We start from the raw sequence: 17822 nt of genomic DNA on the forward strand, positions 1-17822 counted from the left end.
GGAACTCCTTAGTCTCATCTTGGCCATCCGTTCTAATATTACCGGATGGCCGAGATTTTGCCAGGTGTCCTTATCATATTACATGTGGGTCCTCATTAAATGATTACTATTCACCCGCGTTGTAACAGTAACGAGTCGCGGAGGGGTATGTTTGTAAATATGTGAAAGTGATGGTCTAAAAGGCACATAGGACAAAAATGAAATCACTTTTGTCTTTATTGTTATTGGTATGCGTAGGATGTCATTAAATATTAATGATTTAATTATCTAATATTATTAACAGTTCAGAATGAAATAATTAAATGTATGGGGTGTTCTGCAGTATGTTGCGTAGGGGGTAGGCCGTAGGCGTTACGTAGCCAGACGTGCAGAACAGTATGTGCCTTCACGATTATATGATGTTCAGTGTTGTTTAATATTTTTAGGATGGTAATTAATATTAATTACTGTAATACGGAATAGTATTAACAGTATAGAATTAAATAATTAAATGTATGGGGTGTTCTGCAGTATGTTGCGTAGGGGGTAGGCCGTAGGCGTTACGTAGCCAGACGTGCAGAACCCCTAGTTATGTAAGTTAAACCTAATCGTCGAAGACGAATCAACGAAAGGCATAGTGCCCAACGATAATTGTTTGTTCATGTTAATGGTAACCCCTGGAGGGGTTAATTATTTCATCATGAAATATTTGGGTGTGTTCCCTCTCTCTATGCTTAACATTTAAAATGTTATGTACCATGACGAGACACAGATGTCTCTGTGACGAGGAACAAACATTGTTTGCCGAAAAGAAAATCAAGAATTGCCGGTGAGAGAACAACATTTATTCAGGTTCTTCTTGGCCCCGCAGGGGCATTAACAACTCAAAAGAGAGAAAAATGAAAATCACCTATTGGTAATTACATAGTTGGGCACTATGCCTTTCGTTGATTCGTCTTCGACGATTAGGTTTAACTTACATAACTAGGGGTTCTGCACGTCTGGCTACGTACCTACGTCTGGCTACGTAACGCCTACGGCCTACCCCTACGCAACATACTGCAGAACACCCCATACATTTAATTATTTAATTCTATACTGTTAATACTATTCCGTATTACAGTAATTAATATTAATTACATGTTGCGTAGGGGGTAGGCCGTAGGCGTTACGTAGCCAGACGTGCAGAACAGTATGTGCCTTCACGATTATATGATGTTCAGTGTTGGTGTGTTAGCGTATAGTTGAGGAAGATAGGATGGGAGATGAATAGTGTATGAGACCTATACAAAAGTCTGGTGAGACCGGTGTATCGGGTCCCTATATATAGGGAACTCCTTAGTCTCATCTTGGCCATCCGTTCTAATATTACCGGATGGCCGAGATTTTGCCTGGTGTCCTTATCATATTACATGTGGGTCCTCATTAAATGATTACTATTCACCCGCGTTGTAACAGTAACGAGTCGCGGAGGGGTATGTTTGTAAATATGTGAAAGTGATGGTCTAAAAGGCACATAGGACAAAAATGAAATCACTTTTGTCTTTATTGTTATTGGTATGCGTAGGATGTCATTAAATATTAATGATTTAATTATCTAATATTATTAACAGTTCAGAATGAAATAATTAAATGTATGGGGTGTTCTGCAGTATGTTGCGTAGGGGGTAGGCCGTAGGCGTTACGTAGCCAGACGTGCAGAACAGTATGTGCCTTCACGATTATATGATGTTCAGTGTTGTTTAATATTTTTAGGATGGTAATTAATATTAATTACTGTAATACGGAATAGTATTAACAGTATAGAATTAAATAATTAAATGTATGGGGTGTTCTGCAGTATGTTGCGTAGGGGGTAGGCCGTAGGCGTTACGTAGCCAGACGTGCAGAACCCCTAGTTATGTAAGTTAAACCTAATCGTCGAAGACGAATCAACGAAAGGCATAGTGCCCAACGATAATTGTTTGTTCATGTTAATGGTAACCCCTGGAGGGGTTAATTATTTCATCATGAAATATTTGGGTGTGTTCCCTCTCTCTATGCTTAACATTTAAAATGTTATGTACCATGACGAGACACAGATGTCTCTGTGACGAGGAACAAACATTGTTTGCCGAAAAGAAAATCAAGAATTGCCGGTGAGAGAACAACATTTATTCAGGTTCTTCTTGGCCCCACAGGGGCATTAACAACTCAAAAGAGAGAAAAGAGACAAAAATGAAAATCACCTATTGGTAATTACATAGTTGGGCACTATGCCTTTCGTTGATTCGTCTTCGACGATTAGGTTTAACTTACATAACTAGGGGTTCTGCACGTCTGGCTACGTAACGCCTACGGCCTACCCCCTACGCAACATACTGCAGAACACCCCATACATTTAATTATTTAATTCTATACTGTTAATACTATTCCGTATTACAGTAATTAATATTAATTACCATCCTAAAAATATTAAACAACACTGAACATCATATAATCGTGAAGGCACATACTGTTCTGCACGTCTGGCTACGTAACGCCTACGGCCTACCCCCTACTTTCACATATTTACAAAAATACCCCTCCGCGACTCGTTACTGTTACAACGCGGGTGAATAGTAATCATTTAATGAGGACCCACATGTAATATGATAAGGACACCTGGCAAAATCTTGGCCATCCGGTAATATTAGAACGGATGGCCAAGATGAGACTAAGGAGTTCCCTATATATAGGGACCCGATACACCGGTCTCACCAGACTTTTGTATAGGTCTCATACACTATTCATCTCCCATCCTATCTTCCTCAACTATACGCTAACACACCCCGCCAAATATTTTTCAAATACTTCAAACATGACAACTTTACCAAATATATCCAAATTAACCCCAGATATCCAAGAACACATTATTAAATTACATCGCCGACAATTCATTCACCATCAATTACATATGATCAAACATATTTACCACTATGTTCCTAGTTTAGATCAGCAACTGCACTTGCGCTATTTACTTCAGATACAAATACCGATTTACATCATCATGACTAGCCAGAGTCTCCTCTACCATCACTTTCCATTCATCAGCCTACGACACACATTTCGTCATCCCCCAAAAAACATATTATTTTCATTTCCTGAGTATCGCATTACCCCATGGCAACGACTGCATACACATCCAAGACCAATCATACGGATTACAAAGAACAGATTCACCATCACACACAAACAATTAAAATTATTCGCCAACTATGTAATTACCAATAAGTGATTTTCATTTTTGTCTCTTTTCTCTCTTTTGAGTTGTTAATGCCCCTGCGGGGCCAAGAAGAACCTGAATAAATGTTGTTCTCTCACCGGCAATTCTTGATTTTCTTTTCGGCAAACAATGTTTGTTTCTCGTCACAGAGACATCTGTGTCTCGTCATGGTACATAACATTTTAAATGTTAAGCATAGAGAGAGGGAACACACCCAAATATTTCATGATGAAATAATTAACCCCTCCAGGGGTTACCATTAACATGAACAAACAATTATCGTTGGGCACTATGCCTTTCGTTGATTCGTCTTCGACGATTAGGTTTAACTTACATAACTAGGGGTTCTGCACGTCTGGCTACGTAACGCGTACGGCCTACCCCCTACGCAACATACTGCAGAACAGTATGTGCCTTCACGATTATATGATGTTCAGTGTTGTTTAATATTTTTAGGATGGTAATTAATATTAATTACTGTAATACGGAATAGTATTAACAGTATAGAATTAAATAATTAAATGTATTGTTTGTGTGTGATGGTGAATCTGTTCTTTGTAATCCGTATGATTGGTCTTGGATGTGTATGCAGTCGTTGCCATGGGGTAATGCGATACTCAGGAAATGAAAATACCCCTCCGCGACTCGTTACTGTTACAACGCGGGTGAATAGTAATCATTTAATGAGGACCCACATGTAATATGATAAGGACACCTGGCAAAATCTTGGCCATCCGGTAATATTAGAACGGATGGCCAAGATGAGACTAAGGAGTTCCCTATATATAGGGACCCGATACACCGGTCTCACCAGACTTTTGTATAGGTCTCATACACTATTCATCTCCCATCCTATCTTCCTCAACTATACGCTAACACAACCCGCCAAATATTTTTCAAATACTTCAAACATGACAACTTTACCAAATATATCCAAATTAACCCCAGATATCCAAGAACACATTATTAAATTACATCGCAGACAATTCATTCACCATCAATTACATATGATCAAACATATTTACCACTATGTTCCTAGTTTAGATCAGCAACTGCACTTGCGCTATTTACTTCAGATACAAATACCGATTTACATCATCATCACTAGCCAGAGTCTCCTCTACCATCACTTTCCATTCATCAGCCTACGACACACATTTCGTCATCCCCCAAAAAACATATTATTTTCATTTCCTGAGTATCGCATTACCCCATGGCAACGACTGCATACACATCCAAGACCAATCATACGGATTACAAAGAACAGATTCACCATCACACACAAACAATTAAAATTATTCGCCAACTATGTAATTACCAATAAGTGATTTTCATTTTTGTCTCTTTTCTCTCTTTTGAGTTGTTAATGCCCCTGCGGGGCCAAGAAGAACCGGAATAAATGTTGTTCTCTCACCGGCAATTCTTGATTTTCTTTTCGGCAAACAATGTTTGTTCCTCGTCACAGAGACATCTGTGTCTCGTCATGGTACATAACATTTTAAATGTTAAGCATAGAGAGAGGGAACACACCCAAATATTTCATGATGAAATAATTAACCCCTCCAGGGGTTACCATTAACATGAACAAACAATTATCGTTGGGCACTATGCCTTTCGTTGATTCGTCTTGGCCAAGATTTTGCCAGGTGTCCTTATCATATTACATGTGGGTCCTCATTAAATGATTACTATTCACCCGCGTTGTAACAGTAACGAGTCGCGGAGGGGTATTTTTGTAAATATGTGAAAGTGATGGTCTAAAAGGCACATATGTAAATATGTGAAAGTGATGGTCTAAAAGGCACATAGGACAAAAATGAAATCACTTTTGTCTTTATTGTTATTGGTATGCGTAGGATGTCATTAAATATTAATGATTTAATTATCTAATATTATTAACAGTTCAGAATGAAATAATTAAATGTATGGGGTGTTGGTATGCGTAGGATGTCATTAAATATTAATGATTTAATTATCTAATATTATTAACAGTTCAGAATGAAATAATTAAATGTATGGGGTGTTCTGCAGTATGTTGCGTAGGGGGTAGGCCGTAGGCGTTACGTAGCCAGACGTGCAGAACAGTATGTGCCTTCACGATTATATGATGTTCAGTGTTGTTTAATATTTTTAGGATGGTAATCAATATTAATTACTGTAATACGGAATAGTATTAACAGTATAGAATTAAATAATTAAATGTATGGGGTGTTCTGCAGTATGTTGCGTAGGGGGTAGGCCGTAGGCGTTACGTAGCCAGACGTGCAGAACCCCTAGTTATGTAAGTTAAACCTAATCGTCGAAGACGAATCAACGAAAGGCATAGTGCCCAACGATAATTGTTTGTTCATGTTAATGGTAACCCCTGGAGGGGTTAATTATTTCATCATGAAATATTTGGGTGTGTTCCCTCTCTCTATGCTTAACATTTAAAATGTTATGTACCATGACGAGACACAGATGTCTCTGTGACGAGGAACAAACATTGTTTGCCGAAAAGAAAATCAAGAATTGCCGGTGAGAGAACAACATTTATTCAGGTTCTTCTTGGCCCCGCAGGGGCATTAACAACTCAAAAGAGAGAAAAGAGACAAAAATGAAAATCACTTTCACATATTTACAAAAATACCCCTCCGCGACTCGTTACTGTTACAACGCGGGTGAATAGTAATCATTTAATGAGGACCCACATGTAATATGATAAAGACACCTGGCAAAATCTTGGCCATCCGGTAATATTAGAACGGATGGCCAAGATGAGACTAAGGAGTTCCCTATATATAGGGACCCGATACACCGGTCTCACCAGACTTTTGTATAGGTCTCATACACTATTCATCTCCCATCCTATCTTCCTCAACTATACGCTAACACACCCCGCCAAATATTTTTCAAATACTTCAAACATGACAACTTTACCAAATATATCCAAATTAACCCCAGATATCCAAGAACACATTATTAAATTACATCGCCGACAATTCATTCACCATCAATTACATATGATCAAACATATTTACCACTATGTTCCTAGTTTAGATCAGCAACTGCACTTGCGCTATTTACTTCAGAGACAAATACCGATTTACATCATCATGACTAGCCAGAGTCTCCTCTACCATCACTTTCCATTCATCAGCCTACGACACACATTTCGTCATCCCCCAAAAAACATATTATTTTCATTTCCTGAGTATCGCATTACCCCATGGCAACGACTGCATACACATCCAAGACCAATCATACGGATTACAAAGAACAGATTCACCATCACACACAAACAATTAAAATTATTCGCCAACTATGTAATTACCAATAAGTGATTTTCATTTTTGTCTCTTTTCTCTCTTTTGAGTTGTTAATGCCCCTGCGGGGCCAAGAAGAACCTGAATAAATATTGTTCTCTCACCGGCAATTCTTGATTTTCTTTTCGGCAAACAATGTTTGTTCCTCGTCACAGAGACATCTGTGTCTCGTCATGGTACATAACATTTTAAATGTTAAGCATAGAGAGAGGGAACACACCCAAATATTTCATGATGAAATAATTAACCCCTCCAGGGGTTACCATTAACATGAACAAACAATTATCGTTGGGCACTATGCCTTTCGTTGATTCGTCTTCGACGATTAGGTTTAACTTACATAACTAGGGGTTCTGCAGAATGTTGTTCTCTCACCGGCAATTCTTGATTTTCTTTTCGGCAAACAATGTTTGTTCCTCGTCACAGAGACATCTGTGTCTCGTCATGGTACATAACATTTTAAATGTTAAGCATAGAGAGAGGGAACACACCCAAATATTTCATGATGAAATAATTAACCCCAGATTTTGCCAGGTGTCCTTATCATATTACATGTGGGTCCTCATTAAATGATTACTATTCACCCGCGTTGTAACAGTAACATGAACAAACAATTATCGTTGGGCACTATGCCTTTCGTTGATTCGTCTTCGACGATTAGGTTTAACTTACATAACTAGGGGTTCTGCACGTCTGGCTACGTAACGCCTATGGCCTACCCCCTACGCAACATACTGCAGAACACCCCATACATTTAATTATTTAATTCTATACTGTTAATACTATTCCGTATTACAGTAATTAATATTAATTACATGTTGCGTAGGGGGTAGGCCGTAGGCGTTACGTAGCCAGACGTGCAGAACAGTATGTGCCTTCACGATTATATGATGTTCAGTGTTGGTGTGTTAGCGTATAGTTGAGGAAGATAGGATGGGAGATGAATAGTGTATGAGACCTATACAAAAGTCTGGTGAGACCGGTGTATCGGGTCCCTATATATAGGGAACTCCTTAGTCTCATCTTGGCCATCCGTTCTAATATTACCGGATGGCCGAGATTTTGCCAGGTGTCCTTATCATATTACATGTGGGTCCTCATTAAATGATTACTATTCACCCGCGTTGTAACAGTAACGAGTCGCGGAGGGGTATGTTTGTAAATATGTGAAAGTGATGGTCTAAAAGGCACATAGGACAAAAATGAAATCACTTTTGTCTTTATTGTTATTGGTATGCGTAGGATGTCATTAAATATTAATGATTTAATTATCTAATATTATTAACAGTTCAGAATGAAATAATTAAATGTATGGGGTGTTCTGCAGTATGTTGCGTAGGGGGTAGGCCGTAGGCGTTACGTAGCCAGACGTGCAGAACAGTATGTGCCTTCACGATTATATGATGTTCAGTGTTGTTTAATATTTTTAGGATGGTAATTAATATTAATTACTGTAATACGGAATAGTATTAACAGTATAGAATTAAATAATTAAATGTATGGGGTGTTCTGCAGTATGTTGCGTAGGGGGTAGGCCGTAGGCGTTACGTAGCCAGACGTGCAGAACCCCTAGTTATGTAAGTTAAACCTAATCGTCGAAGACGAATCAACGAAAGGCATAGTGCCCAACGATAATTTTTTGTTCATGTTAATGGTAACCCCTAGAGGGGTTAATTATTTCATCATGAAATATTTGGGTGTGTTCCCTCTCTCTATGCTTAACATTTAAAATGTTATGTACCATGACGAGACACAGATGTCTCTGTGACGAGGAACAAACATTGTTTGCCGAAAAGAAAATCAAGAATTGCCGGTGAGAGAACAACATTTATTCAGGTTCTTCTTGGCCCCGCAGGGGCATTAACAACTCAAAAGAGAGAAAAGAGACAAAAATGAAAATCACTTATTGGTAATTACATAGTTGGCGAATAATTTTAATTGTTTGTGTGTGATGGTGAATCTGTTCTTTGTAATCCGTATGATTGGTCTTGGATGTGTATGCAGTCGTTGCCATGGGGTAATGCGATACTCAGGAAATGAAAATAATATGTTTTTTGGGGGATGACGAAATGTGTGTCGTAGGCTGATGAATGGAAAGTGATGGTAGAGGAGACTCTGGCTAGTGATGATGATGTAAATCGGTATTTGTATCTGAAGTAAATAGCGCAAGTGCAGTTGCTGATCTAAACTAGGAACATAGTGGTAAATATGTTTGATCATATGTAATTGATGGTGAATGAATTGTCTGCGATGTAATTTAATAATGTGTTCTTGGATATCTGGGGTTAATTTGGATATATTTGGTAAAGTTGTCATGTTTGAAGTATTTGAAAAATATTTGGCGGGGTGTGTTTGCGTATAGTTGAGGAAGATAGGATGGGAGATGAATAGTGTATGAGACCTATACAAAAGTCTGGTGAGACCGGTGTATCGGGTCCCTATATATAGGGAACTCCTTAGTCTCATCTTGGCCATCCGTTCTAATATTACCGGATGGCCAAGATTTTGCCAGGTGTCCTTATCATATTACATGTGGGTCCTCATTAAATGATTACTATTCACCCGCGTTGTAACAGTAACGAGTCGCGGAGGGGTATTTTTGTAAATATGTGAAAGTGATGGTCTAAAAGGCACATAGGACAAAAATGAAATCACTTTTGTCTTTATTGTTATTGGTATGCGTAGGATGTCATTAAATATTAATGATTTAATTATCTAATATTATTAACAGTTCAGAATGAAATAATTAAATGTATGGGGTGTTGGTATGCGTAGGATGTCATTAAATATTAATGATTTAATTATCTAATATTATTAACAGTTCAGAATGAAATAATTAAATGTATGGGGTGTTCTGCAGTATGTTGCGTAGGGGGTAGGCCGTAGGCGTTACGTAGCCAGACGTGCAGAACAGTATGTGCCTTCACGATTATATGATGTTCAGTGTTGTTTAATATTTTTAGGATGGTAATCAATATTAATTACTGTAATACGGAATAGTATTAACAGTATAGAATTAAATAATTAAATGTATGGGGTGTTCTGCAGTATGTTGCGTAGGGGGTAGGCCGTAGGCGTTACGTAGCCAGACGTGCAGAACCCCTAGTTATGTAAGTTAAACCTAATCGTCGAAGACGAATCAACGAAAGGCATAGTGCCCAACGATAATTGTTTGTTCATGTTAATGGTAACCCCTGGAGGGGTTAATTATTTCATCATGAAATATTTGGGTGTGTTCCCTCTCTCTATGCTTAACATTTAAAATGTTATGTACCATGACGAGACACAGATGTCTCTGTGACGAGGAACAAACATCGTTTGCCGAAAAGAAAATCAAGAATTGCCGGTGAGAGAACAACATTTATTCAGGTTCTTCTTGGCCCCGCAGGGGCATTAACAACTCAAAAGAGAGAAAAGAGACAAAAATGAAAATCACTTATTGGTAATTACATAGTTGGCGAATAATTTTAATTGTTTGTGTGTGATGGTGAATCTGTTCTTTGTAATCCGTATGATTGGTCTTGGATGTGTATGCAGTCGTTGCCATGGGGTAATGCGATACTCAGGAAATGAAAATAATATGTTTTTTGGGGGATGACGAAATGTGTGTCGTAGGCTGATGAATGGAAAGTGATGGTAGAGGAGACTCTGGCTAGTGATGATGATGTAAATCGGTATTTGTATCTGAAGTAAATAGCGCAAGTGCAGTTGCTGATCTAAACTAGGAACATAGTGGTAAATATGTTTGATCATATGTAATTGATGGTGAATGAATTGTCTGCGATGTAATTTAATAATGTGTTCTTGGATATCTGGGGTTAATTTGGATATATTTGGTAAAGTTGTCATGTTTGAAGTATTTGAAAAATATTTGGCGGGGTGTGTTAGCGTATAGTTGAGGAAGATAGGATGGGAGATGAATAGTGTATGAGACCTATACAAAAGTCTGGTGAGACCGGTGTATCGGGTCCCTATATATAGGGAACTCCTCAACTATACGCTAACACACCCCGCCAAATATTTTTCAAATACTTCAAACATGACAACTTTACCAAATATATCCAAATTAACCCCAGATATCCAAGAACACATTATTAAATTACATCGCAGACAATTCATTCACCATCAATTACATATGATCAAACATATTTACCACTATGTTCCTAGTTTAGATCAGCAACTGCACTTGCGCTATTTACTTCAGATACAAATACCGATTTACATCATCATCACTAGCCAGAGTCTCCTCTACCATCACTTTCCATTCATCAGCCTACGACACACATTTCGTCATCCCCCAAAAAACATATTATTTTCATTTCCTGAGTATCGCATTACCCCATGGCAACGACTGCATACACATCCAAGACCAATCATACGGATTACAAAGAACAGATTCACCATCACACACAAACAATTAAAATTATTCGCCAACTATGTAATTACCAATAAGTGATTTTCATTTTTGTCTCTTTTCTCTCTTTTGAGTTGTTAATGCCCCTGCGGGGCCAAGAAGAACCTGAATAAATGTTGTTCTCTCACCGGCAATTCTTGATTTTCTTTTCGGCAAACAATGTTTGTTCCTCGTCACAGAGACATCTGTGTCTCGTCATGGTACATAACATTTTAAATGTTAAGCATAGAGAGAGGGAACACACCCAAATATTTCATGATGAAATAATTAACCCCTCCAGGGGTTACCATTAACATGAACAAACAATTATCGTTGGGCACTATGCCTTTCGTTGATTCGTCTTCGACGATTAGGTTTAACTTACATAACTAGGGGTTCTGCACGTCTGGCTACGTAACGCCTACGGCCTACCCCCTACGCAACATACTGCAGAACACCCCATACATTTAATTATTTAATTCTATACTGTTAATACTATTCCGTATTACAGTAATTAATATTAATTACCATCCTAAAAATATTAAACAACACTGAACATCATATAATCGTGAAGGCACATACTGTTCTGCACGTCTGGCTACGTAACGCCTACGGCCTACCCCCTACGCAACATACTGCAGAACACCCCATACTTTTAATTATTTCATTCTGAACTGTTGATAATATTAGATAATTAAATCATTAATATTTAATGACATCCTACGCATACCAACACCCCATACATTTAATTATTTCATTCTGAACTGTTAATAATATTAGATAATTAAATCATTAATATTTAATGACATCCTACGCATACCAATAACAATAAAGACAAAAGTGATTTCATTTTTGTCCTATGTGCCTTTTAGACCATAACTTTCACATATTTACAAAAATACCCCTCCGCGACTCGTTACTGTTACAACGCGGGTGAATAGTAATCAATAAGTGATTTTCATTTTTGTCTCTTTTCTCTCTTTTGAGTTGTTAATGCCCCTGCGGGGCCAAGAAGAACCTGAATAAATGTTGTTCTCTCACCGGCAATTCTTGATTTTCTTTTCGGCAAACAATGTTTGTTCCTCGTCACAGAGACATCTGTGTCTCGTCATGGTACATAACATTTTAAATGTTAAGCATAGAGAGAGGGAACACACCCAAATATTTCATGATGAAATAATTAACCCCTCCAGGGGTTACCATTAACATGAACAAACAATTATCATTGGGCACTATGCCTTTCGTTGATTCGTCTTCGACGATTAGGTTTAACTTACATAACTAGGGGTTCTGCACGTCTGGCTACGTAACGCCTACGGCCTACCCCCTACGCAACATACTGCAGAACACCCCATACATTTAATTATTTAATTCTATACTGTTAATACTATTCCGTATTACAGTAATTAATATTAATTACCATCCTAAAAATATTAAACAACACTGAACATCATATAATCGTGAAGGCACATACTGTTCTGCACGTCTGGCTACGTAACGCCTACGGCCTACCCCCTACGCAACATACTGCAGAACACCCCATACATTTAATTATTTCATTCTGAACTGTTAATAATATTAGATAATTAAATCATTAATATTTAATGACATCCTACGCATACCAACACCCCATACATTTAATTATTTCATTCTGAACTGTTAATAATATTAGATAATTAAATCATTAATATTTAATGACATCCTACGCATACCAATAACAATAAAGACAAAAGTGATTTCATTTTTGTCCTATGTGCCTTTTAGACCATCACTTTCACATATTTACAAAAATACCCCTCCGCGACTCGTTACTGTTACAACGCGGGTGAATAGTAATCATTTAATGAGGACCCACATGTAATATGATAAGGACACCTGGCAAAATCTTGGCCATCCGGTAATATTAGATCGGATGGCCAAGATGAGACTAAGGAGTTCCCTATATATAGGGACCCGATACACCGGTCTCACCAGACTTTTGTATAGGTCTCATACACTATTCATCTCCCATCCTATCTTCCTCAACTATACGCTAACACACCCCGCCAAATATTTTTCAAATACTTCAAACATGACAACTTTACCAAATATATCCAAATTAACCCCAGATATCCAAGAACACATTATTAAATTACATCGCAGACAATTCATTCACCATCAATTACATATGATCAAACATATTTACCACTATGTTCCTAGTTTAGATCAGCAACTGCACTTGCGCTATTTACTTCAGATACAAATACCGATTTACATCATCATCACTAGCCAGAGTCTCCTCTACCATCACTTTCCATTCATCAGCCTACGACACACATTTCGTCATCCCCCAAAAAACATATTATTTTCATTTCCTGAGTATCGCATTACCCCATGGCAACGACTGCATACACATCCAAGACCAATCATACGGATTACAAAGAACAGATTCACCATCACACACAAACAATTAAAATTATTCGCCAACTATGTAATTAACAATAAGTGATTTTCATTTTTGTCTCTTTTCTCTCTTTTGAGTTGTTAATGCCCCTGCGGGGCCAAGAAGAACCTGAATAAATGTTGTTCTCTCACCGGCAATTCTTGATTTTCTTTTCGGCAAACAATGTTTGTTCCTCGTCACAGAGACATCTGTGTCTCGTCATGGTACATAACATTTTAAATGTTAAGCATAGAGAGAGGGAACACACCCAAATATTTCATGATGAAATAATTAACCCCTCCAGGGGTTACCATTAACATGAACAAAAAATTATCGTTGGGCACTATGCCTTTCGTTGATTCGTCTTCGACGATTAGGTTTAACTTACATAACTAGGGGTTCTGCACGTCTGGCTACGTAACGCCTACGGCCTACCCCCTACGCAACATACTGCAGAACACCCCATACATTTAATTATTTAATTCTATACTGTGCGTAGGGGGTAGGCCGTAGGCGTTACGTAGCCAGACGTGCAGAACAGTATGTGCCTTCACGATTATATGATGTTCAGTGTTGTTTAATATTTTTAGGATGGTAATTAATATTAATTACTGTAATACGGAATAGTATTAACAGTATAGAATTAAATAATTAAATGTATGGGGTGTTCTGCAGTATGTTGCGTAGGGGGTAGGCCGTAGGCGTTACGTAGCCAGAGTCTCCTCTACCATCACTTTCCATTCATCAGCCTACGACACACATTTCGTCATCCCCCAAAAAACATATTATTTTCATTTCCTGAGTATCGCATTACCCCATGGCAACGACTGCATACACATCCAAGACCATTCATACGGATTACAAAGAACAGATTCACCATCACACACAAACAATTAAAATTATTCGCCAACTATGTAATTACCAATAAGTGATTTTCATTTTTGTCTCTTTTCTCTCTTTTGAGTTGTTAATGCCCCTGCGGGGCCAAGAAGAACCTGAATAAATGTTGTTCTCTCACCGGCAATTCTTGATTTTCTTTTCGGCAAACGATGTTTGTTCCTCGTCACAGAGACATCTGTGTCTCGTCATGGTACATAACATTTTAAATGTTAAGCATAGAGAGAGGGAACACACCCAAATATTTCATGATGAAATAATTAACCCCTCCAGGGGTTACCATTAACATGAACAAACAATTATCGTTGGGCACTATGCCTTTCGTTGATTCGTCTTCGACGATTAGGTTTAACTTTAACTTGCACGTCTGGCTATAACGCCTAGGCCAGGTGTCCTTATCATATTACATGTGGGTTCATTAAATGATTACTATTCACCCGCGTTGTAACAGTAACGAGTCGCGGAGGGGTATTTTTGTAAATATGTGAAAGTGATGGTCTAAGGCACATAGGACAATGAAATCACTTTTGTCATTTTATTGGTATGCGTATCTGATGTCTTTATTCATTATCTAATATATTAACATTCAGAACACACCCAAATATTTCATGATGAAATAATTAACCCCTCCAGGGGTTAATTGAACAAACAAATGTATGGTCTTCGACGATTAGGTTTAACTTACATTAGGGGTTCTGCATACGTAACGCCTAGGCAACATATGAACACCCCATACATTTAATTATTAATTCTATATAATACTATTCCGTATTACAGTAATTAATATTAATTACCATCCTAAAAATATTAAACAACACTGAACATCATATAATCGTGAAGGCACATACTGTTCTGCACGTCTGGCTACGTAACGCCTACGGCCTACCCCCTACGCAACATACTGCAGAACACCCCATACATTGTCTGCGATGTAATTTAATAATGTGTTCTTGGATATCTGGGGTTAATTTGGATATATTTGGTAAAGTTGTCATGTTTGAAGTAATTTTTTGTTCATGTTAATGGTAACCCCTGGAGGGGTTAATTATTTCATCATGAAATATTTGGGTGTGTTCCCTCTCTCTACACTATTCATCTCCCATCCTATCTTCCTCAACTATACGCTAACACACCCCGCCAAATATTTTTCAAATACTTCAAACATGACAACTTTACCAAATATATCCAAATTAACCCCAGATATCCAAGAACACATTATTAAATTACATCGCAGACAATTCATTCACCATCAATTACATATGATCAAACATATTTACCACTATGTTCCTAGTTTAGATCAGCAACTGCACTTGCGCTATTTACTTCAGATACAAATACCGATTTACATCATCATCACTAGCCAGAGTCTCCTCTACCTTCACTTTCCATTCATCAGCCTACGACACACATTTCGTCATCCCCCAAAAAACATATTATTTTCATTTCCTGAGTATCGCATTACCCCATGGCAACGACTGCATACACATCCAAGACCAATCATACGGATTACAAAGAACAGATTCACCATCACACACAAACAATTAAAATTATTCGCCAACTATGTAATTACCAATAAGTGATTTTCATTTTTGTCTCTTTTCTCTCTTTTGAGTTGTTAATGCCCCTGCGGGGCCAAGAAGAACCTGAATAAATGTTGTTCTCTCACCGGCAATTCTTGATTTTCTTTTCGGCAAACAATGTTTGTTCCTCGTCACAGAGACATCTGTGTCTCGTCATGGTACATAACATTTTAAATGTTAAGCATAGAGAGAGGGAACACACCCAAATATTTCATGATGAAATAATTAACCCCTCCAGGGGTTACCATTAACATGAACAAACAATTATCGTTGGGCACTATGCCTTTCGTTGATTCGTCTTCGACGATTAGGTTTAACTTACATAACTAGGGGTTCTGCACGTCTGGCTACGTAACGCCTACGGCCTACCCCCTACGCAACATACTGCAGAACACCCCATACATTTAATTATTTAATTCTATACTGTTAATACTATTCCGTATTACAGTAATTAATATTAATTACCATCCTAAAAATATTAAACAACACTGAACATCATATAATCGTGAAGGCACATACTGTTCTGCACGTCTGGCTACGTAACGCCTACGGCCTACCCCCTACGCAACATACTGCAGAACACCCCATACATTTAATTATTTCATTCTGAACTGTTAATAATATTAGATAATTAAATCATTAATATTTAATGACATCCTACGCATACCAACACCCCATACATTTAATTATTTCATTCTGAACTGTTAATAATATTAGATAATTAAATCATTAATATTTAATGACATCCTACGCATACCAATAACAATAAAGACAAAAGTGATTTCATTTTTGTCCTATGTGCCTTTTAGACCATCACTTTCACATATTTACAAAAATACCCCTCCGCGACTCGTTACTGTTACAACGCGGGTGAATAGTAATCATTTAATGAGGACCCACATGTAATATGATAAGGACACCTGGCAAAATCTTGGCCATCCGGTAATATTAGAACGGATGGCCAAGATGAGACTAAGGAGTTCCCTATATATAGGGACCCGATACACCGGTCTCACCAGACTTTTGTATAGGTCTCATACACTATTCATCTCCCATCCTATCTTCCTCAACTATACGCTAACACACCCCGCCAAATATTTTTCAAATACTTCAAACATGACAACTTTACCAAATATATCCAAATTAACCCCAGATATCCAAGAACACATTATTAAATTACATCGCAGACAATTCATTCACCATCAATTACATATGATCAAACATATTTACCACTATGTTCCTAGTTTAGATCAGCAACTGCACTTGCGCTATTTACTTCAGATACAAATACCGATTTACATCATCATCACTAGCCAGAGTCTCCTCTACCATCACTTTCCATTCATCAGCCTACGACACACATTTCGTCATCCCCCAAAAAAACATATTATTTTCATTTCCTGAGTATCGCATTACCCCATGGCAACGACTGCATACACATCCAAGACCAATCATACGGATTACATAGAACAGATTCACCATGGGGTAATGCGATACACCGGTCTCAGGAACAAACATTGTTTGCCGAAAAGAAAGTCAAGAATTGCCGGTGAGAGAACAACATTTATTCAGGTTCTTCTTGGCCCCGCAGGGGCATTTAACAACTCAAAGAGAGAAAGAGACAAAAATGAAAATCACTTATTAAATTACCATCCTACAAAATTAACAAACTGAAACATCATATAATCGTGAAGGCACTATACTGTTTCTGCACGTCGGTCTTTGTAATCCGTATGAGTGGTCTTGGATTGTGTATGCAGTCGTTGCCATGGGTAATGCGATACTCAGAAATGAAAATAATATGTTTTTTGGGGGATGACGAAAATGTGCGTCGTAGGCTGATGAATGGAAAGTGATGGTAGAGGAGACTCTGGCTAGTGATGATGATGTAAATCGGTTTTGTATCTGAAGTAAATAGCGCAAGTGCAGTTGCTGATCTAAACTAGGAACATAGTGGTAAATATGTTTGATCATATGTAATTGATGGTGAATGAATTGTCTG

Source organism: Lycium barbarum, chromosome 3 (genome assembly GCF_019175385.1).
Source record: "Lycium barbarum isolate Lr01 chromosome 3, ASM1917538v2, whole genome shotgun sequence".
NCBI classification, from domain to species: domain Eukaryota; kingdom Viridiplantae; phylum Streptophyta; class Magnoliopsida; order Solanales; family Solanaceae; genus Lycium; species Lycium barbarum.